This window comes from Gorilla gorilla, chromosome 4 (assembly GCF_029281585.2).
Source record: "Gorilla gorilla gorilla isolate KB3781 chromosome 4, NHGRI_mGorGor1-v2.1_pri, whole genome shotgun sequence".
Taxonomy (NCBI): domain Eukaryota; kingdom Metazoa; phylum Chordata; class Mammalia; order Primates; family Hominidae; genus Gorilla; species Gorilla gorilla.
This window is the reverse complement of record NC_073228.2, coordinates 50,315,284-50,337,166: the sequence shown is the minus strand read 5'-3', so window position 1 is coordinate 50,337,166 and position 21,883 is coordinate 50,315,284. Positions and strand designations below refer to the sequence as shown.

The 21,883-nt window shown below is 48.4% G+C and overlaps 1 protein-coding gene across 2 annotated transcripts in view; it reads right to left on the bottom strand.

Moving 5' to 3' along the window:
- Positions 1–21,883, bottom strand: part of RAB5C (RAB5C, member RAS oncogene family) — a 30,006-nt gene that overhangs the window by 7,056 nt on the left and 1,067 nt on the right. The gene's annotated exons all lie outside the window — the stretch shown is intronic.

Genomic DNA, 21,883 nt, shown 5'->3' with positions numbered 1-21,883 from the left:
CATTCCCTCATGGTCAAGGGACAGCAATGTGGATGAACAGGAGGTGTCTGTGGGAAGCAAATGGTCCACATTCATGCAAGAAGCTGACAGCAAAGGGCTTGTTTTGTTCAACCTCAAATCGTTTTCCACATCCAAGTTCTCCCAGCAACTCATTTAAAAAGTGAGCTTCAGGAAGAATGATTCACTAGCCAGAAACAACAGTTTCCTTTCTGGACAGAACCAAAGGAAAAGAGGTTTGAAATGGGGCCCACCTCTTCCCCAAAAGTACAAGGAAGGAAGTACGGGGTGGTGGGTCTCAATTAGCAACCAGAAATACCATGTAAATATTTCAAAGTTATGTCATTTCAATATTTCATAGTTTAAGACGCTTTCTCATTTCACCTCAGTCAATGAAGAGACAAGGTCTGTGCTTTCTGCTTCTTAGAGATGCCTTCCTCACAGTGCCTATGTGCATACTAGGAACTCAAAGAGTGCTGACTGAAGGAAATATATATATTTTTTTTAAAGAAACAAGGTCTCACTGTGTTGCCCAGGCTGGAGTGCAGTGGTGTGATCACAGCTCACTGCAGCTTCCAAGATCCTACTGCCTCAGCCTCCAGCAGGTATACACCACCACACCCAGCTAATTAAAATTCTCTTTCTTTCTTTTTTTTTTTTTTTTTTTTTTGCAGAGGTGGAGTCTCACTGTGTTACCCAGGCTGGTCTCCAACTCCTGGCCTCAAGCAACCCTCCCGCCTCAGCTTCCCAATTGCACAACTATTATCTCCTTCAAGCTTTACGACAACCTCCATTTTTCAGATAGATAATTTAACATTCATATATTAAATGTCCTGCTCATGGTCACCCAGCCTACAGGTGACAGAACCCCCGAGACCCACCATAGACACGACGCCATCCTCCCTGCTGTGGAAGAACAATGGAGGCAGTGCCTGCCCTATGTTTGGTTTAGGGCTGCTAGGTGAATGAAACTCTCTTTTTTTGTGGCAGCAACTTTGCTGGTCCAGGAAGGTCTAGCTCTAGCTGGCTCTAGCAACAGTCACAGTAATCTTGCAGTTTCTGAGTGCCCTCAACAGTGGGAGGAGCCGCCCAGAGCCAGGCAGGGCGACAGCAACAGAAGGAAAACCACAGTGGAATTACAAGTTGGTTATTACCATGAATCCATGTGACACAGAGTCTTGGCTGAGCAACGGTCTGTGGCTGGGGCACTGGAGGAGGAGGTATGAATGGACTGGGAGATGGTAATAGAAAACCAAGTCTCTGATTCCAAAAAAACCAAAGCAGCTGGTGCTTAGGGTACCGAGCTGGGAAGCAACCAGCACCTACAGGTCGAGAAAAATACAGGTAACAGATCTAAGTCTTGTCACTACCAAACCACAGGGTTAGAGGGACAGAATGTGATTTTTAAAAACAAGCCAGAAGGGGAGACAAATAACTCTCCTGCAGTGGTTCTCAACGGTGTCTGTACATTGAAGTCATCTGTGCAGCCAGCCCCTCGAGATTCTCATGAAGGTTTGGCACAGAGCCCAGCATCTGCAGGTGAAGCACACCCACTGAAGCACAGCCAGGGCTAGAGCATCTGGTAGAGAGAGAGTGAGCACAGGCACTGGCTTTCGGCACCACAGATGTGACTGTCTCCTGCCACTTCTGAATCACTTTGTAGAAGCCACCTGAGCTGAGCCTCAGTGTTCTCATCACTAATATGGGGCACACCAGGGTTAATGGCAGTGTTTGCCAGCTGTCTCACACACATCATGTTGAGTAAACAGTAGCTAAGAGTACTGACAGGGTTATTTGTAACACTTTCTCCAAGACTATTGGTGAACAGACTCTGGCCATCCCAATGAACTGAGACAGGCTCTCCCTGGCATGAACTAGCTGGTGACATGTTCTGCCTGGTCACTGATCCTGCCTTCCAGAGATACCTGAGCAGGCACACCCAGCACTTTTTACGGTCTGTTGCCTAGTGGTTTTCCTGGCCCTGCTTGGTGATCAAATGAGCAGTGGTGTCCAACCTTTGCAGTCAATAAAGCCCAAGGAAGCCAATTTTGCTAGGAAGGGCGCACGGAGATATGAGGGTGTCTAAGCCAGGGGAAGGCCAGACCGAGAGCCCCAGGAAGCATTATACCCTCTCCTCCCAAGCCTGGGAAACTGAAGACATGGCAGGTAGTAAAGGTGAATGCATTCACTGAGCTGTCCTGCCTCCCAGGGATGTGTGTCCTACTGGCAATCTTTCTTTTTGAACCTCTGGCAAAAATTATCCACTTGTGCAGTCAGGTGATGGAATTATAAACAAAACTGACATAGTTTTCAAAGTCTTCTTTGAGACAAAAATCAAATTCTCCATAAGAGCTAAAGTTACAGTCAAAGTTGATTTTTTTAAATTAGCCAACATGGTGGTACGCGCCTGTAATCCCAGCTACTTGGAAGGCTGAGGCACAAGAATTGCCTGAACCCAGGAAGCAGAGATTGCAGTGAGCTGAGATCGCGCCATTGCACTCCAGCTTGGGGCAAAAGAGTAAGACTCTGTCTCAAAAAAAAGTTGACTTTTTTTCACAAGTACAATGGCCGTGCTGGAGCTTCAGATCTAGGGAGAAAGATTCTCCTTGCCATGGACCCACCATCCAAATCAGAACCCTGGCTTGTTCAGAGGCCACTAAGAACAAGCACCAGTCCCAACCTCATGTCTTCCACAGGAAAGGGGAGAGAATGTATAAGGACTTGGAGTCACACTATTTTCCTATTAATACAATGCACATGAAAGGGCAGAAGGGATCTAAGCTCCTAAACACCCCGGCCCTGTGCACAGGCACTTCTGGGCCAAGGATGGAAGAGAAAGAGAAAGAAAAATGGGACACTGTTCTTCCCTGCTCCGGGGTTCCCTCTGCTCTGGACACTACAGGTCAGTGGGTCTCAAATTCTTTTTCTTTTTTCTTAAGTTTTTTTTTTTTTTTTTTGAGACAGAATCTCGCTCTCTCACCCAGGCTGGAGTGCAGTGGCACGATCTCTGCTTACTGCAACCTCTGCCACCCAGGCTCAAGTGATTCTAATGCCTCGGCTTCTAGGAGTAGCTGGAACTATAGGTATACGTCATTACACCCGGCTAAATTTTTGTGTATTTTTTGTAGCGGCGGGGTTTTACCACGCTGGCCAGGCTGGTATCAAACTCCTGCCTCAACCTCCAAAAGTGCTGGGATTACAGGTGTGAGCCACCTGTAATTTTTTTTTTTTTTTTGGAGATAGAGTCTCACTGTTGCCCAGGCTAAAGCAGTGATGCAATCACGGTTCTCTGCAGCCTTGACCTCCCAGGCTCAAGTGATCCTTCTATTTCAGCCTCCAGTCAAACTCTTCTTCACCAGAATCACCCAGGGCCTTCAGAAAATACCCTGACCAACTGAATTAGAATCTCTAGAGGTGGAGTCCAGAAATCAGTATTTTAAAAATAAGTTCCCAGTGATTTTAAGCAGTTGATCGAAGCACAAGAGCTACGGTTGATATAGGAAGGAGGGAGAAATCCAAGAGACAGAAAGGCACCCCCCGATCAGTGCTGTGCACAACTCGTAAGTGTGCATGTGTAAGTCCATGAATGTGGGAGGAGTCTTCAGCTTCACTCAGCAACTGGAGCCTTCTCCAAGACACTAGATGCTGCTGCAATTCCTCCCCCTAACCTCCCTTTGAAAGTTTCACCTTTCCTCTAATCCACGAAGTCACCCGCTTCATATGTTTTGTCCTTCCTGGTAAAAGGGTGAGCAATTCCAGCTGATGAGTGTCTCTTGTGCTTCCTGTTTGCTTTAGAGACTTCCTCTAGCTGAGAGTCCTGGCACAGCCTGGAGAGCAAGCTGATTAGGGAAACCAATCAGACTGTTGACCAGGGCAGGCGGGGTGTAGAGACTAGCTCACTCAAGGTTAGCCGGGTGGCCTGAGAACCAAGTGACCCCACCCAGGGTCCCCTGGAGGTGCTTCTGACGAGTGACTCTTCAGCTACATTTTACCCCGGAAAAAGGCATTCCTGAATATTTAAACAAGAGTCCAGCAAAACAAAACAAAACCAAACCAAAAAAACAACAGCAGAAAGGAGTTGTTAAAGAAAATGAAGCAAGAGACACAGGAGGAAGTAACTCGGTTCAAAGGCTAAAGTGGAAGACATCTGATTTAAAAGCCAACTGGAGTCAAGGTTTTGCAAATGCTTCCCAGGCTCCGATTAGTTGGGGAGATGATTTACCCATAGGCTCAAGAACACAGCTCTTCCTCAAAAGGGAAAACCACTGCCAGCACACAGAAACAGAGGACAGACTCACAGCAGGACTATCCAGGCTTCTAGCTGGTTGCAGACCCAGAGGAAAGAAGAATCTGAAGCAACGCCAGCCACGATCCACACGAGGTACCCACACACCTTCCCCAGCGTGGCTAGCAGGTTAGGACTTGGGAGGCTGAGCCGGGTTTGGTTCAAGCTCCACTCCACCGTTTATTAGCCGTGTGACCTTGGCCAAGTCACACAAGTGATCATTATCAGCTTCAGTTCCTTATCTAAAAATTGGCATTCTTTAATACTAATTGCATGGGGGTAGCTCAGATCAAGTGAAACAATGCACCACAGTATCAGGCTGAAGGTGAGCTTTCAACAAGTGGCAGGTTTATTACCCCAGAGGCTAGAATTGGTAGTCAGAGCCCAAAAGGGCCTTAAAGACCCCATCCTACTGTTGACAATTAAAGAAAAAAAATGAAGGTGAGGGGAAGTGACCTGCCTAGGGTCACACAGCCAGCTGGTGGCAGAGCCCAAGCCTGCCCAAGACTCATAACTCAAGCAAGGCTCTCCTATTAGAGATAGAAAGAAAAACCCCAGAATATTAACAATCTCATTACCATAACCCCTGTTACTAAACATAACAGGGACTGCGACCTTCTATGCATGTTTTTAAAAAATGTAGCTTTTAGCTAGGGAAAAATGAGTTTCTATCAAACTGAAAAAAGCACATTGCCGCCGGGTGAGGTGGCTCATGCCTGTAATCCCAGCACTTTGGGAGGCTGAGGTGGGTGGATCACCTGAGGTCAGGAGTTGGAGACCAGCCTGTCCAACCTGGTGAAACCCCAACTGTACTAAAAATACAAAAATTAGCTGGGCGTGGTGGCTGGCACCTGTAATCCCAGCTACTTGGGAGGCTGAGGCAGGAGAATCACTTGAACCCAGGAGGCAGAGGTTGTGGTGAGCGAAGATCGCACCATTGCACTCCAGCCTGGACAACAGAGCGAGACACCGTCTCAAAAAAAAGAAAAAAAAAAAAAAGCACACTGCTGGATGGAAGAGTTATAACTTGATTTGAGAGGTAAATACATAAGTGTATAATAATATAAAAACCCATCGAGCTGTATTTACAATTTGTAAACTATTATACATAAGTCACATGTCAATAAAAAGGTTAAAAAATGCTGCTGGTATAGAATTTTGCATATAATCATGAAAAGTTAAAGCTTGGAAACGATATGAATGCAATCTAGCTCCTCTGTATATAAAATATTTTCTGCCTCTTTAGTATGAAGAAAATAATATTAAAGACAATCAAGGGCCGGGCACGGTGGCTCACGCCTATAATCCCAGTGCTTTGGGAGGCTGAGGCGGGTGGATCATGAGGTCAAGAGATTGACACCATCCCGGCCAACATGGTGAAACCCCGTCTCTACTAAAAATACAAAAATTAGCTGGGCGTGGTGGCGCATACCTGTAGTCCCAGCTACTCGGGAGGCTGAGGCAGGAGAATCGCTTGAACCCGGGAGGCGGAGGTTGCAGTGAGCTGAGATAGTGCCACTGCACTCCAGCCTGGAGACAGAGCGAGACTCTGTCTCAAAAAAAAAAAGACAATCAAAAAGATGATACCTGAATTGGAAAAGACCAACGGAGAACAAAGATACCCAAATGTTAAACACAAATAAGGTGCAAGACAATGGGATTCCTCACAAAAAATAAGATTCCCACATATATATTAAGGATATATTTACTGTTTGGGCTTAACTGTGGGCTAAAGCATTTTCAAGTGGTTTAAAGCTTCACAATAATAAAGAGAAACTGATATTTATGTCTTTTCGATGGGGAGAAAGAGGTTATAACAGTATGATATTCTCCACTCCCCAACCAGTCTAGAGTATATCTGCAGAGGAAAGGGGGGTTTAGGGGTTGGGGGATGGAATCAAAGAGAAGGGTGTCCTCTGTGTGACCAGGCCTATGGAACTGCTTCACACAGGGCCTGTGTCTTACCTAAGAGTCTAACAGGGGAAGCTTGGCCCTGGCCCTGGAAGCCAGAAGCTTAAGAGCCCAGGGTGAGATCTAGCCGAATCCCAATGGGGGGTGTTGCAACAGGGTGGGCTCCACCTCCCACCTTCAGGAGGTCCAGCTCTTAAATCTAGACTTGGGGGAGGCAGCAGTAGGGAGGAAGGTGCTGCCTTTCCACAGCCACAGGAAGATGACCCTTTTTCCAGCGGAAAGGGAAGTAAATCATCCCAGAGGGGCACTGAAGGTGAGCTGGGTCCCCTACCACAGGGAAAGCACCCCCACCTTCCTTAACTGAGATTGCTTTCATTTCATTCTTTTTTCAATAAGATTTCTGAGGCTTAGTGCCTAGACTTCCACACCACAATCAGGCCCTGATGGGGTCCACCAGAGCCCCAAGTGCAGACACCAACTCCACCAATACCTGCAAAAGGGGCCAGTGTGCAGAGGCATCAAGAGGCTTAAAGCCTGGATACGCATTACCAAGTGATCTTTAGTAAACACTATGCAGACTGAGCCTGGAACTTTGCCGAAGTCAGCCAGGACAGAGCACAGCTGGCTCTTGCAGCCCTTTCCCTTGTGTGGGAAGTCTTGTATCACTTAGGACAGATGCCAAGCTCACTCAGGTGGAAGACACCCCTGAGGGACAGACCCTTAGCTTTCCAGGACTCTACCCCAGCAGAACACCATGAAATCCTTCCCTGATCCCTGAGCTTCTTCCCAGCTCTCAATGACAGATGGGTTCTCTGGAGAGGTTCAGAGAGGAGCAGTCAGGGCTAGATGGAAACCTCCAGCATCCACTCCCTCTTTCTGCACCCACAGGGAGGAAGACTATTGGGGTGGGAGGACATCTCCATGGATCTGCTAGCACAGCTTGGCCAGTGTGGTCGGCCAGTGCTGTCCACAGAAGGGCCCCAGGCTTCATGGGCAGCTCAACAACTCTCAGTCATTGGCCCTGCTGGCCAACAGAGGAGACAGGTAGCACGGAAGGCCCACAGACAGGGCACTGCCTGCAGCTGCACCAGGCAAGGCTCTCGGCCAGCCTACCGATTCCAAAAGGCACCAGGGGGGCCAGGCCCTAACGCTGACATTCCTGAGACTGTTCTCCCTAAGAGGGCCCAGTGTCTAACAGCACACCTCAGTCAGCAAGGTTGTGGCAGATTCTTTTTTTTGAGATGGAGTCTCGCTCTGTCACCCAGGTTGGAGTGCAGTGGCGCGATCTCGGCTCACTGCAACCTCCAGCTCCCAGGTTCAAGCAATTCTGCCTCAGCCTCCTGAGTAGCTAGGACTACATACACGTGCCACCACATCCAGCTAATTTTTTGTATTTTTTAGTAGAGATGGGGTTTCACCATGTTAGCCAGGATGGTCTCGATTTCCTGACCTTGTGATCCAGGCTGTGCCAGATTCTCTACTCCTGCCTAGGGCTGCTCTCTCAAGCCTCAAGCAAAAGCTCAACTTGGAATCTTTCTGCAGCCCAGAACCACACACATGTCCCAGCCACAGGGCTTGTTAGGGATGACAACATGGCTGTATGGTGGCTCACACGCCACCAGTCAGTTCTTCACCTGCCAATGCCAGGCGGGATGCTAGGAAGAGTGCCATCCAAGGCAAAGGTTCTTCTGGCCCCAGCCTACCCCAACTATCCTGTATTTCATTTGCTCAGGCAGTTACTATTTAGCTAGGACATTTCTCACTGGAATCTCATCAATGTAGGGCCCGTCTTCCCCCCGTCTCAAAAGGGGCTCTGCAGGGGTCAGAAGCACCAGCCAGGACAGCTGCCACTTCTGCTGCTTCCCTAGGCCCAGAAAGACTCCAAAAGCCTCTGCTGAAAGTCAGGATCAGAAGCAGCACCTGTTCATTCAGCCACTCACACCAGCAGACACCTCTCCAAAACCCTTCCCGCCCTTACAAATAACAGAAAACAAAAGAAAGCCAGTTTAAATCACTGCCCCTTTGTTTTGCCTTCAGCTCCTAAACAGAGAGCAGAGGTCATGTTTGAGAGGAAAGTGGGAGAAAAGAGAAACAGCAATCCAAATGCCTCCTGTTCAGACACCACACACACCGTGGTCAGTGGCTATGCAACCAACAAGAAAAAAGTCAAAGTTCTCAGTGGGAGACCTGAGGGACGATGGCTATTCTCAGAAGCCTGGGCACCAAAGAACAATATTTTAGAATATATACATATATATATATATTTTTTTTTTTTTTTTTGAGATGGAGTCTCGCTCTGTCGCCCAGGCTGGAGTGCAGTGGCACAATCTGGGCTCACTACCACCTCCACCTCCTGGGTTCAAGCGATTCTCGTGCTTCAGCCTCCTGAGTAGCTGGGATTCCAGGTGTGCACCACCATACCCAGCTTGTATTTTTGTATTTTTAGTACAGATGAGGTTTCGCCATGTTGGCCAGGCTGGTCTCGAACTCCTAACCTCAGGTGATCCGCCTGCCTCAGCCTCCCAAAGTGTTGGGATTACAGGCATGAGCCACCACACCCAGCTCTTTTTCTATAAACATTTTTGAGACAGGGTCTTGCTCTGCTGCCCAGGTTGGATTGCAGTGACGCAATCATAGCTTACCGCTACCTTGACTTCCTGGGCTCAAGCAATCCTCCTACCTCAGCCTCCCGAGTAGCTGGGACTACGGGCGCATGCCACCATGCCCAGCTAATTTTTCTATTTTTTGTAGGGATGGGGTTTCACCATGTTGCCCAGGCTGGTCTCAGACTCCTGGGCTCAAGTGATCCACCTGCTTCAGCCTCCCAATCATGCTGCGATTACAGGCATGAGCCACTGTGTCTGGCATCTTTCTTAATTTTTGCTGAACAAACTGTAGAGTGGTGCCCAGTGAAGAAATCAAGCAATGAATAGGTCTAAACAAGATTCAATGAGTGAATCACACTTCTGCTTCCATGGCCCCAAATGTTCATAAGACTAGTGTAGGTGGCAAGGGGCTGGAGAACTTGGGGGAATGAGGGTTGTGAGTGAGAAAGCAAGAGAAATTAAAGGCACTGTTGCAGATGAAAACAACCACATTACAAAATTCTCAAAGGCTGGACAATGGGTTTCCTTTGTGTTAACAGCACATAACAGCAAGCCTGACCCATAGTAGGTGAGCACAGATACGGTGAACTGTGCATGTGAGAGGTACCGCCTGCTTACACTTGGCAAGTGAACGGGGGAAGTTGAGGGCTTAAATCTGCATTCATCTGCCAGATGGCTCGGGTCCCCTAACAGAGCCACAGAGCAGCTGAGGAGCTGCCTCACTTCCCCAGGGAGGACTTCCTCCATCCCTACTGCACAGAGCTTAAGAGCACAAGTGCTGGAGTCAGATAACTTGAACTTCAGTTCAAGTTCTGGAGGCACCACTTACTAGGGTGGCCTGGTGTTGTCACTGAACCCATTTCCTCACACGTAAAATGGAGAGACCAGTACCACCCGTCTCCAGGACTGCCAGGAAGATGATGCATGTGAGACTCTCGGCAAAGGGCCTGGCATCGGGAAGCATTCAGTACATGTTCTGCAGCAGGGGAGCCCCTGCGCCTTCACTTCCCTGTGAAGGAGGCGGACTCCTCACTTCACCTGTCAGACAACATTCACACATTCCTCTTACCTCCAGTTTCCCGGGACTCCATTCTTCAGCACCTCTCATTTGGAGAGAATGCTGAAGAGGACGTCTTTCCCCAGTTTCCTAGAAGATACTCAGTGTCCTGTCAACAACCCCAATCTTGTATCCTCTGGAGACTAGCTCCCAAAACCACAAAAATGGAGGGGAGAAACCATTACCATCCAATAAATCTGCATGGGGTGAAGGCCCCAACCATGCAAACCATAACCTCTTAAAAAAAAAAAAAAGCCCCATTAACACAAAGCATCTTGGTTTTTTTTTTGGTAGAGATGGGGTTTCATCATGTTGCCCAGGCTGATCTCAAACTCCTGCGCTCAAGCAATCCCCCCGCCTTGGCCTCCCAAAGTACTGAGATTACAGGCATGAGCCACCGCCCCCAGCCCACAAAGCATCTTAAAGCCCAAATGCCCTTCCTTCCATCTCAAAGCCTCTTTCAGGAAAGGGAAGAAGCAGTTCAGTTGTTGAGAGGGGTAGGGGACAGGAATAGAGCAGCTGACAAAGAAAGCAGAGTTCCTTTTAAAAACCAGGCTGCAAATGCTAGAGGTTTGGAAACTGGCGTCATTAATCACCACGCTGTCTGAGCAGCTCAGAGAGCAATCTGATGTCTAGGAGAGCAGCCAGGGTTAGAGAGGCCACCCACGCCCTCCTCCATGCCTGGGATGCCTCTGACAGCCACCTGAAGGGGACATACATGGAGCTATGAATAGAAGGCAAAAGGCTTGTAAACCAACTCCTGTTAAGATCCCAAGTTAGTGTTTCCAGCAGGGCTCAAGTTACACATTTTCAGAGAAATGACAGTACAACGGAAGGATTTCAGCTATTCAATGATTCAGGATCATGGCACAAAGTGACAGCCTACCCTGAGCCCGCCAACAGCCACAAACCGTCCCATGGGGGCAGTCCATTTTGGAAGGGCAGCAAAAGACACTGACTGGCCCGGACCATGTGGAATCTCTTACAAGACCCAGAGTCCAGGAAGGTTTAGCTGGAGAACTTAGCACCTGAAATAGAGAACGATTATATACACATTCCTCATCTTCCCACCTCCATACGTAAATTTCAAAGGAAAGACCAAATCAGACCATTTTTTGGATCAGTCATAGCATCAGGCAGGGGTAAGAGCAGTATGAATGGGTGAGCAGAACAACAGCCAGCTACTGGGATTAACTCCCAGGACTGCAGTTGATTCTCAGGGGGTAGATTTCCCAGGTCCACCTCTACCTTTCCCAACTCCAGAGTCTCTAGTAACTATGACTAACCATCAAGAGAAAAAATAACTCAAGGCATCCACATCACTCTATGTCAACATACCTGAGAGAAAACATTTGCTAAAAAGGCAGTGGCCTTGGAGAGCCAGCTGAATCTACAACTCTGGCACGAAATACACAAAGTAAGCCTGGGGCCGGGAGTGGTGGCTCATGCCTGTAACCCCAGCACTTTGGAAGGCTGAGGCAAGTGGATCACTTGAGGTCAGGAGTTCAAAACCAGCCTGGCCAACATGGTGAAACCTCGTTGCTACTAAAAATACAAAAATTAGCCAGGCATGGTAGCGTGCACCTGTAATCCCAGCTACTCAGGAGGTTGAGGCACAAGAATTGCATGAATCTGGGAGGCAGAGGCTGCAGTGAGCTGAGATCCTGCAGCTGCACTCCAGCCTGGGGGACAGAGTGAGTCTGTCTCCAAAAATCTGGCAGTGCCAAAAAGTAAAGAAGTAACCAAAAACCAAAAACAAAAATCCTCACAATGACTGGGCAGGTCAAAGGAGGCTAAAAGAGCAACCAATGGGCAAAGCTGAAACATTTTGGGCAATAAAACAAAGTAACATTGGATTATTTATTTATTTATTTTTGAGACAAAGTCTCACTCTGTTGCCCAGGCTGGGGTGCAGTGGCAGATCTCCGCTCACTGCAACCACCACCTCCCTGCTTCAAACGATTCTCCTGCCTCAGCCACCAGAGTAGCTAGGATTACAAGCGTGCACCATCATACCCAGCTAACTTTTGTATGTTTAGTAGAGATAGGGTTTCACCATGCTGGCTAGGCTGGTCTCAAACTCTTGGCCTCAGGTGATCCGCCCATCTTGGCTTCCCCAAGTGCTAGGAATGCAAACGTGAGCCACTGTGCCCGGCCTTATCGCTGGATTATAAACCAAAGTGTAAAATAAATATCCTGGAGTCCATACTGATATAAATAATTGAACAAATAAATGGGGGAGAATAGGCCAGGTGCAGTGGCTCACGCCTGTAATCCCAGCACTTTGGGAGGCCGAGGCAGGTGGATCACCTGAGGCCTGGAGCTCGAGACCAACCTGGCCAACATGGTGAAACCCCGTAGCTACTAATAATACAAAAATTAGCCGGGCATGGTGGCATGTGCCTATAATCCCAGCTACTCGGGAGGCTGAGGCAGGAGAATCGCTTGAACCCTGGAGGTGGAGGTTGCAGTGAGCCAAGATCGCACCATTGCACTCCAGCCTGGGCGACAAGAGCAAAACTCATCTCCAAAAAATAAATAAATAAATAAAAATAAATGGGGGAAAACAGACAAGTCTCTCATATAGAAGAATTTAATAATTCAGCTGGGCGCGGTGGTTCACGCCTGTAACCCCAGCACCTTGGGAGGCCGTAACGGGTGGATCACGAGGTCAGGAACTTGAGACCATCCTGGCTAACATGGTGAAACCCCATCTCAGGGTGGGCGTGGTGGCTCACACCTGTAATTCCAGCACTTTGGGAGGCTGAGGCGGGCGGATCACGAGGTCAGGAGATCGAGACCATCCTGCCTAACAAGGTGAAACCCTGTCTCTACTAAAAATACAAAAATTAGCCGGGCGTAGTGGCGGGCGCCTGTAGTCCCAGCTACGCAGGAGGCTGAGGCAGGAGAATGGCGTGAACCTGGGAGGCGGAGCTTGCAGTGAGTCGAGATTGCCCCACTGCATCCAGCCTGGGCGACAGAGCCAGACTCCGTCTCAAAAAAAAAAAAAAAAGAAACCCCATCTCTACTAAAAAAAATACAAAAAAATTAGCTGGGTGTGGTGGCGCGCGCCTGTAGGCCTGTAGTCCCAGCTACTCAGGAGGCTGAGGCAGGAGAAAGGTGTGAACCCGGGAGGCGGAGCTTGCAGTGAGCCGAGATTGCGCCACTGCACTCCAGCCTGGGCGACGGAGTGAAACTCCATCTCAAAAAAAACAAAAAAAGAAAAAATAATTTAGTAACTCATATAGCTACTCCGCCCTCAACAAGGGGAACATGAACATAAGTCCCTGTTCCTTAGGTGTGGGCTACACAGTGACTTTCTTCCAAAGGGTGCATGCAACATGGAAAGGGGAAGGGGAGATCAACTTTACAGAGAAGCCTCACACACATCACCTCAGCCAAGTGATCATGGTTGACATCAGTCATGGAAAGGCTTGTGGATTGTATGTACCCTTGACATGATGTGATGAAAATAGCACTTTACCTCTCTGGTCCTCCTTCCCAAAACTCGGCACAGTCTACTTATGAAAAAAACACTGGACACAGCCAGGCGTGTTAGCTCACGCATGTAATCCCACCACTTTGGGAAGCCGAGGTGAGCAGATCGCTTGAGCTCAGGAGTTTGAGACCAGCCTGGACATCATGGTGAAACCTTGTCTCTACAAAAATTAGCCAGGCGTGGTGGTGCATTTCTGTAGTCCCAGCTACTTGGGAGGCTGAGGAGAATGGCTTGAGCCGAGATTGCACCACTGCACTCCAGCCTGGCTGACAGAGCAAGACTCTGTTAAAAAGAGAAAAATACTGGACAAATCCCAGTTGAGAAGAGATTCTCTTTATTTTTTATTATTTTTTTTGAGACGGAGTCTCATTCTGTCTCCAGCCCAGGCTGGAGCACAGTGACACGATGTTGGCTCACTGCAACCTCTGCCTCCTGGTTCAAGCGATTCTTGTGCCTCAGCCTCCTGAGTAGCTGAGATTACAGGTGCGTACCACCATGCCTGGCTAATTTTTGTATTTTTAATAGAGATGAGGCTTTACCATGTTAGCCAGGCTGGTCTCGAACTCCTGACTTCAAGTGTTCCACCCACCTCGGCCTCCCAAAGTGCTGGGATTACAGGTGTGAGTCACCGCGCCTGGCCGAGATCCTCTTTAGATGCTTGCCCAGCACTCCTCAAAACTGTCAAGGTCATCAAAAACAATAAAAGTCTGAGAAACTGGCAAAGCAAGAGGAGCCTAAGGAGACAATGAATATAGGTAACATGGGATCCTGGAACAGCAAAAGGACATCAGGTAAAAATCTAAGGAAATCTGAATAAAGGATGGACTTTAATGTAAAATACATACTAACATAAGATGTTAATAACAGGGAAAACTATGTGTGAGGGATTGTGAGAAAACTCTGTACTATCTTCGTAACTTTTCTAAAAGTATTCTGAAAGAATAAGTTTATTAAGCCTCGGCAACATAGGGAGACCCCGTCTCTACAAAAAAATCAAAAATTGGCCAGGCACAGTGGCTCACACCTGTAATCCCAGCACTTTCAGAGGCCAAGGCAGGCAGACCACAAAGTCAAGAGATCAAGACCATCCTGGCCAACATGGCGAAACCCCGTCTCTACTAAAAATATAAAAATTAGCTGGGCATGGTGGCGTACGCCTGTAGTCCCAGCTACTTGGGAGGCTGAGGCAGGAGAATCACTTGAACCCAGGAGACGGAGGTTGCAGTGAGCCAAGATGGCGTCACTGCACTCCAGCCTGGGAAACAGAGCAAGACTCCATCTCAAAAGAAAAAAAAAAAGGGAGGCCAAGGCAGGCGGATCACGAGGTCAGGAGATGGAGACCATCCTGGTTAACATGGTGAAACTCTGCCTCTACTAAAAGTACAAAAAATTAGCCAAGCATGGTGGCAGGAGCCTGTAGTCCCAGCTACTCGAGAGGCTGAGGCAGGAGAATGGCATGAACCCGGGAGCTTGCAGTGAGCCGAGATCGCACCACTGCACTCCAGCCTGGGCGACAAGGCAAGACTTCGTCAAGAAAAAAAGAAAGAAAGACAGAAAGAAAGACAGAAAGAAAGAAAGACAGAAAAGAAAGAAAGAAAGACAGAAAGAAAGAAAGACAGAAAGAAAGAAAGAAGGAAAGACAGAAAGAAAGACAGAAAGAAAGAGACAGAAAGACAGAAAGACAGAAAGAGAGAAAGAGAGAGAGAGAGAGAAAGAAAGACCAGCCTCAAGGTGAGCAGAGGATATCCAAGTACTGCAGGCACAGGACCAGGGAATGTTAAAGACCCCATCTGTGGAATACACATGTGAGGGCTGCTCATACCACTGGTCTGAACAACTGCTGCCACCACTTTTTTAAGCCACCTTCACTCAGGAACGAGCCTTGTGCAGACATACACAACAGCATCCACAGGCAGAGTCAAATTTGCTTCCACTGATCCTTGCTAAGTACTGGTCTGGGGTCGGTGCTGCCTCACCACACACAACTGCAGAAGCACGGTCGTTCTGTCCTGCCATCAGATACACACACGGCAGAAGCCAGTCAGCCAGACTGTGGCTAGTCAGGGCCGCGCCCTCATTGTCCCATTAAACCCTTCACCAGAAATGGAGATTTGGAGAGTCTTAACTTCTGGAAACTGAGTTTGTGACCTGCTTCCCATCATCCGTACTGTAATATTGATCCTATTGACCTGTTTGCTCTCCCATTTGTCTGTGAGCAACTTTCTGGGGGATGGACCAAAGATATGGCTCAAGCTGTGGGATCAGATGGATTGAAGTTTGAATCATAGGTTCATGACATCCAAACTGTGTGAAGAAAGGAAGGGAAGTGTGTGTTAAAAGAAGTGGGCGAGGGCCAGGCACGGTGGCTCACACCTGTAATCCCAGCACTTTGGGAGGCCGAGGCGGGTGGATCACCTGAGGTCGGGAGTTCGAGACCAGCCTGACCAACATGGAGAAACCCCATCTCTACTAAAAATACAAAAAATTAGCCGGCCGTGGTGGCACATGCCTGTAATCCCTGCTACTCGGGAGGCTGAGGCAGGAGAATCTCTTTAACTCGGGAGGCGGAGGTTGTGGTGAGCTGAGATTGCGCCATTGCACTCTAGCCTGGCCAACAAGAGCAAAACTCTGTCTCAAAAAAAAAAAAAAAAAAAAAGAAGTGGGCGAGGCTGGGCACAGTGGCTCATGCCTGTAATCCCAGCATTGGGAGGCTGAGGCAGGCAGATCATGAGGTCAGGAGTTTGAGATCAGCCCGGCCAACATGGTGAAATCCATCTCTACTAAAAATACAAAACTAGACGGGCATGGTGGTACACACCTGTAATCCCCACCTGTACTAGGGAGGCTGAAGCAGGAGAATCACTTGAACCCGGGAGGCAGAGGTTACAGTGAGCAAGATCATACCATTGCACTCCAGCCTGGGTGAGAGGTCAAGACTCATCTCAAAAAAAAAAAAAAAGAAGTGGGCAGGTGTTTGGTGTTTGCTTTAAGGGCAGGTTTGAATGTCTGCCCTCTCCTTTAACAACTTCAGTAGGGGGCCTACTATGCTGAGTGCCATGCCAGGTCCTAAACACACAAAGATCAAACAGGACCCGATCTGTGCCCCTAAAGGGCTCACCCACCAGAGAATGAGGCAAATAAGGAATAATGAGATAGCAGTTGAGAAGACAGCCCATGTAGGAGACAAGCCCTCAGCCCATTTGGGGCAAGGGAAGGCTTCACAGAGGAAGTGGCATTCAAACTGAGCTTTGAGAGAAAAGTAGGGAGATACAGTTTCCAGGCACGTGAGGTGGAGAAGAGCCTTCTAGGCAAAGTGAACAGTAGGCATTTAGCCCAGAGATGGGTCAAGGAGAGGCTGTATTGAATAGCGATAAGAGCACACCCCATCTCTGCCATTACTACATAGCCCCCCACTCTAACATGGGGATTAAACACAGAACCTACCTCCTGCGGTTGTCAGAGGATTAAAGGAGTCAACACATAGGGCTCACAAGAGTGCCTGGCACATGGCAAAAATAGAAGTTTAGCTTTTATTTGTATTACTGTTCTTATACATAGAGGATGGGGCTATTTAATTGGAAAAGTAATCTCTTACAATACCAAGCTATTAACGCAGAGGATGCCAAAAATATTCCGATTCTCCTCTGCCAAGGTTTTTGCAAGCATGATTACCTGGATTTTGGCACATCCTAGTTTATAAATTCTACCTAAAGCAGTGCTTCTCAAACAGCCCCAACATATGTACCCTTCACTCAAGTCAGGGGAGAGGAAACTCCCAGAAATCTGGGAGTTGAACCCAAAGCAGCTGGCTACAACCAAAATACTGTCTTTGGCCAGGTGCAGCGGCTCATGCCTGTAATTCCAGCACTTCGGGAGGCCAAAGTAGGAGGATCACTTGAGCCCAGGAGTTCTGAGACCAGCCTGGGCAACATGGCAAAACCCTGTCTCTACTAAAAATACAAAAACTAGCCGGGCATGGTGGTACATGCCTACAGTCCCACAGCTACTCAGGAGGCTGAGGTGGGAGGATCACTTGGGTCCACGAGGTCAAGGCCGAAGTAAGCCATGATCGTACCACTGCACTCCAGCCTGGGTGAGAGAGGCCCTGTCTCAAAAATAAATAAATAAATAAATAAATAAATTAATTAAAGTTTCCTGTGTTAGCTTCAATTCATGCAAACTTTGCATTCTAATCTATAATAGTTACAGGACTGTTTTAATATTAAAACACTTACAACTAAGTAAAACTGAAGTGGCACAGCGTTCTCTTCTGTAAAATGGGAATACAACCCACATCAATTCTGTTCAATGTCTACAAAATGAGACAATTTGTGAAACCATCAAGCAATGTACAAGGCATCCCAGCAGATATTTTGTTTTTGTTTTAGACATGGGGTCTCATTATGTTGCCCAGGCTGGTTTTTTTTTTTTTTTTTTTTGAAACAGAGTCTTGGTCTGTTGCCCAGGCTGGAGTGCAGTGGTGCAATCTCGGCTCACTGCAACGTCCACCTCCCAGGTTGAACTGCCTCCCAGGTTCCTGCCTCAGCCTCCCAAGTAGCTGGGATTACAGGCATGTGCCACCACGCCTGACTAATTTTGGTATTTTTAGTAGAGATGGGGTTTCACCATGTTGGCCAGGCTGGTCTCGAACTCCTGACTTCGGGTGATCTCCCAGCCTCAGCCTTCCAAAGTGCTAGGATTACAGGCGTGATCCACCACACCTGGCCCCCAAGCTGGTCTTGAACTCCTGGGATCAAGCGATCCTCCCGAAGTGCTAGGATTATAGGCATGAGCCACTGTACCCAGCCCCAGCATACATTTGGTACACATGTTGAATCAGAATCAGTGTTGAGGCTGGGCACAATTACCTGAGGTCAGGAGATCGAGACCAGCCTGGCCAACATAGAGAAACCCTGTCTCTACTAAAAGTACAAAAATTAGCTGGGCATGGTGGCACACGCCTATAATCCCAGCTACTCAGGAGGCTGAGGCAGGAGAATCGCTTGAGCCTGGGAGACAGAGGTTGCAGTGAGCCAAGATCACGCCATTGCACTCCAGCCTGGGAGACAAGAGTAAAACTTCATCTCAAAAAAAAAAAAAAAAAAAAAAAATCAGCCGGACACGGTGGCTCATGCTTGTAATCCCAGCACTCTGGGAGGCCGATGAGGCGGGCAGATCACCTCACCTGAGGTCAGGAGTTTGAGACCAGCCTGGCCAACATGGTCAAACCCCGTCTCTACAAAAATACCAAAAAAAAATTAGCCAGGCATGATGGCGGGTGCCTGTAATCCCAGCTACTCAGGAGGCTGAGGCAGGAGAATCACTTGAACCCAGGAGGCGGAGGTTGCAGTGAGCCTGGGCAACAGAATGAGAATGAGACTGCCTCAAAAAAAAAAAAAAAAAAAAAGAACCTTCAAACCCCTACCTACCCATCAGAGGCAACTGCTATTTTGTGGGCATCCAGTCTGCCAGCACTGGACTAGCTCCTTTCTTTGTTTCTAATTCTGCAAGGTATTTAGCATCCCCATTTTACCAGAAGAAACACAGGCTCAGTGAGGTCAAGTAACAAGCCCAGGGTCACACAACTGGTAAGTGGGGGAATCAGGATGAGAACTCAGGTCCAACTGCCTCTGAAGTTCTAGTGCCTTCCACCCGACCACACTGCCTGTTTACTGGGCAAGGGTTAGAAGTAGAAGGTCTGGCCAGGCGCAGTGGCTCACGCCTGTAATCCCAGCACTTTGGGAGGCCAAGGCGGGCAGATCACGAGGTCAGGAGATCGAGACCATCCTGGCTAACACGGCGGAACCCCATCTCTACTAAAAATACAAAACAATTAGCCGGACGTGGTGGCGGGCACCTGTAGTCCCAACTACTCTGGAGGCTGAGGTAGGAGAATGGCATGAACCCGGGAGGCGGAGCTTGCAGTGAGCCGAGGTCGCACCACTGCACTCCAGCCTGGGCGACAGAGCGAGACTCCGACTCAAAAAAAAAAAAGAGGTAGAAGGTCTAAGAAGTACTTGCTTGGTGGGGCTGAATTTAAATGTATGATCTTGCTCTGTTTCCATGTAAATTCTAGTGACAGGAGCTCCTGGTGGCAAGCCACATTCTTCCCACTTGCAAGCAGCAGGCAGCACCACAGGAGAAACAGGACTAACCTGAGGCCCCCTCTGTTGCTTCCCCCTTAACCCTGCCCAGTGGGACCCCTGAGTTCACTCACTTTAACTTTCATTTTCTACCCATTAGGACTTTCAGGTTCCCAGAAAAATTAATGACATGTAGATGTCAGCAAACTCTCAGGCCCTGAAGAGTACTGACTTGGGACTCCTAACTGTTTTGGTCCTCAGAGGCAGAGGTGAAAGGGGTCAAGAGAGAAGACAGGAGGTCGGGTAGACGCTGGGGAAGAAAAAAAAACAGAGGAGCGCTAGTGATGAGGAGGGCTAAAGAGTTAAGAGTCTGCCCTTGTGCCGTGGCGCACTCAGTCTGCATGTTCATTCATTTAACGAACAAACCAGGCCGAAGAAGGGCCCACTGTTAGAAGATCAGGTCACATCTGACCCCAAATCCAAGCCCCAGCTCTACCACTTTCTAAATGTATGATCTTAGGCAAACTACTTAAGTTCCTTCTGCATCCCTTCTAAAGCAGGGACACATACTTGCCTTATCTTACTCAAAAAAAAAAAAAAAGTAATAATAAAAATTAAAAACAAAGTGGGGAAACAAGCCCCACTATTTCCCAAGGCACCTATGAGGAATATGTATGAAAATAATTTTGCAACCTTAAAATGATTTTTAAAAATTAGTGTTACTGTCTCTCTACAGTTTAACAGCCCTCTAATTGAGAGAGGCAAGAGGGCAGGAGAGGAACAGCATCAGAAAGGAGGGGTTCTGTCGCACACGGAGCCATCGCTCTTTCTGCCAGGCAGAGTCAGACCTCTGCTTGGACTCTATAATTTCTAGGTGCCAGAAGTGGCTGCATAACGACCCAAAGCACTGGGGCCTTCCTCGTCTCTCTAAATGGCAGAGCTTCCCCTTCAAAGTCATTTCAGGTTGGGTGCAGTGGCTCATGCCTGCAATCCTAGCACTATGGGAAGCTGAGGTGGGTGGATCATCTGAGGTCAGGAGTTCGAGACCAGCCTGGCCAACATGGTGAAACCCCATCTCTACTAAAAATACAAAAATTAGCTGGGCGTGGTGGTGCATGGCTGTAATCTCAGCTACTCAGGAGGCTGAGGCAGGAGAATCCCTTGATCTTGGGAGGCAGAGGCTGCAGTGAGCCAAGATTGTGCCACTGCACTCCAGCCTGGGTGACAAAACAAGGCTCCGTCTCCAAAAAAAAAAAAAAAGTTGTTTCAGAGTCAGAGCTGGGAGAGCATGTCCAGACAAAGAAAAGAAGGTCTCCTCAGAAGGCTGGTCGGCCTCATCCCAGCACTCCTGAAGAGTCACAAACTGCAGTCTACTCCTGAAGACGTAAGTCTGGTCAGAGACCAATGGCCAGTGAGCAGTCAGGCCTCTCTGGCCCTGCCCCTCAGATGCCCAGGCTGACCAGATCAGAGAAACTAGGTTGGTTGAAGAAGTCTCCAATGAACCCCAAAGGAACCCACACAGATACAGAGCCTGTGATCCAGCTGTTGACCCTAATAAGGAAGGCTTCTTCTGTTGTCCGATAAAAAGTGAAATAAGTAGGCCGGGCACGGTGGCTCACGCCTGTAATCTCAGCACTTTGGGAGGCTGAGGCGGGTGGATCACCTGAAGTCAGGAGTTCGAGACCAGCCCGGCCAACATGGTGAAACCCCGTCTCTACTAAAAATACAAAAATTAGCCGGGTGTGGTGGCGGGCGCCTGTTAATCCCAGCTATTCAGGAGGCTGAGGCAGGAGAACTGCTTGAACCCAGGAGGCAGAGGTTGCAGTGAGCCAAGATCACGCCACTGCACTCCAGCCTGGGCGACAGAGCGAGACTCCATCTCAAAAACAAACAAACAAAAAAGTAAAGAAAGTACATCCTAGCTCTACTCAAAAGACTGTAGGAATCAGATACTAGCCACTGTCCAGAAGCCCTCAAACACACCTCAAGGCCAAAAAACACAGCACTTTTAAGTGGCAAGCGAGGGTGGTAAAGGTAGCCCAGAACACTGAAGAGCTACAGAAGTTTCCACAAACTGCATGGCTTTCCGTCCCTTCCTCCACTGTAGATAGCAAGGGTCAGTCATGGCCTCAGAGCCAGGCTACTCCTCGTTAAGGTACAGTCTCCGGCCTGTACTTTGGCCACATAACAAAGCTTGGTCTGAGACAGCAGCTATTTCACACACCTAAGCCCCAAGCAACAGACAAGGATCAGTCAATATGGTTGAGGGAACCTGCACTTTCTGGCATGTATCGGAATTCCTCAGGCTACAATTAAAAATCCAGAACTGCCATTGTGATCTTGACTTAGTCCTCAGTGATAAGTCCAAGCCCAGAAGGGATTGCAGACAGACCCTGGCGTGGTGTGGACCTGTTGCTCAGGGAGGTGTATGTGTGTGTGTTTGGG